This window comes from Microtus ochrogaster, unplaced genomic scaffold (genome assembly GCF_000317375.1).
Source record: "Microtus ochrogaster isolate Prairie Vole_2 unplaced genomic scaffold, MicOch1.0 UNK63, whole genome shotgun sequence".
NCBI lineage: Eukaryota > Metazoa > Chordata > Mammalia > Rodentia > Cricetidae > Microtus > Microtus ochrogaster.
In genome coordinates this window covers 1,994,849-1,995,956 of record NW_004949161.1, presented here as the reverse complement: position 1 = coordinate 1,995,956, position 1,108 = coordinate 1,994,849, and positions in this window count along the sequence as shown.

Genomic DNA, 1,108 nt, shown 5'->3' with positions numbered 1-1,108 from the left:
GGTGTGGGGTGTGGAGTGAAGGGAGGAGGACCTTTTATAGAGGAGACAACCAAAGCACACAGAAAGTACAAGGTCAGTCTCTAGTTGGTGAGGGCTGGGGTGCACTGTGAACTTTGCGCACATGAGAGGTACTGGCACACAATCTCTAATTGATGAGGACTGGTGAACCTTACAACATGGTCCTTCCTAGGTCTTTTCACTGAGAGGCATGGTGGGGCTGATTAATTTTGTGCTGACTGTTGCCTCTGTCATTTCCAAATTGTAAGAGGCTTAGTGAATGGCTTGCTTTACAAATATATTTATTTTCATGGTTAGTTCATTTGAAAATATAGCTCTCTCAAGCTATATTTTTCTTTATTCTCTCAGCTATTACATCCTGACTGCAATTTTCCCTCCCTGCTGTCCTCCCAGTCCTTTCCCACCACCTTGTCTCTTTCCCAGATCCACTCTTCCTTCTTCCCCTTCAATAAAGGGCAGGCCTCCCAGGGATGCCAACCAAACATGGCATATTAAGTCATAATAAGAGTAGGCACATCCCCACATATTAAGGCTGGATGATGCAACTCAGTGGGAGGAAAAGTGTCCCAAAAGCAGACAAAAGAGTCAGAGACAGCCCCTGCTCCCACTTTGAGGAGTCCCACAAGAATACCAAGCTGCACAACCATAGCCTATAAGCAGATGGCTTAAGTCAGACCCATGCAGGTTCCCTGATTGTCTGATCAGTCTCTCTGAGCCCCAGTGAACCCTGGTTAGATTCTGTGGGCCATTTTTCTGTGGTGTCCTTGACTTCTCTGTCTCCTATAATCCTTCTTCACCCTCTTCTGCCCAATGTTTGTCTGTGGGCCTCTGTATCTGCTCCCATCAGTTGTTAGATGAAGTCTCTCTGATCATAATTATGTTAGGCTTCTGTGTATGTATAGCAGAATTCTTTAGGAACCATTTTGTTGACTTTATTTTTTTGCTGGTTATATTTGGATCTATCCTAGATCTTGGGGCTAGCCTGTCTCTCAGGCATGGACTCCCCCAGACATGAGTCTCAAGTTGGACTAGTCTTGTTGGCCACTCCTACAAGTTCTGGTCGCCTTTACTACAGCACCTCACCTCTATT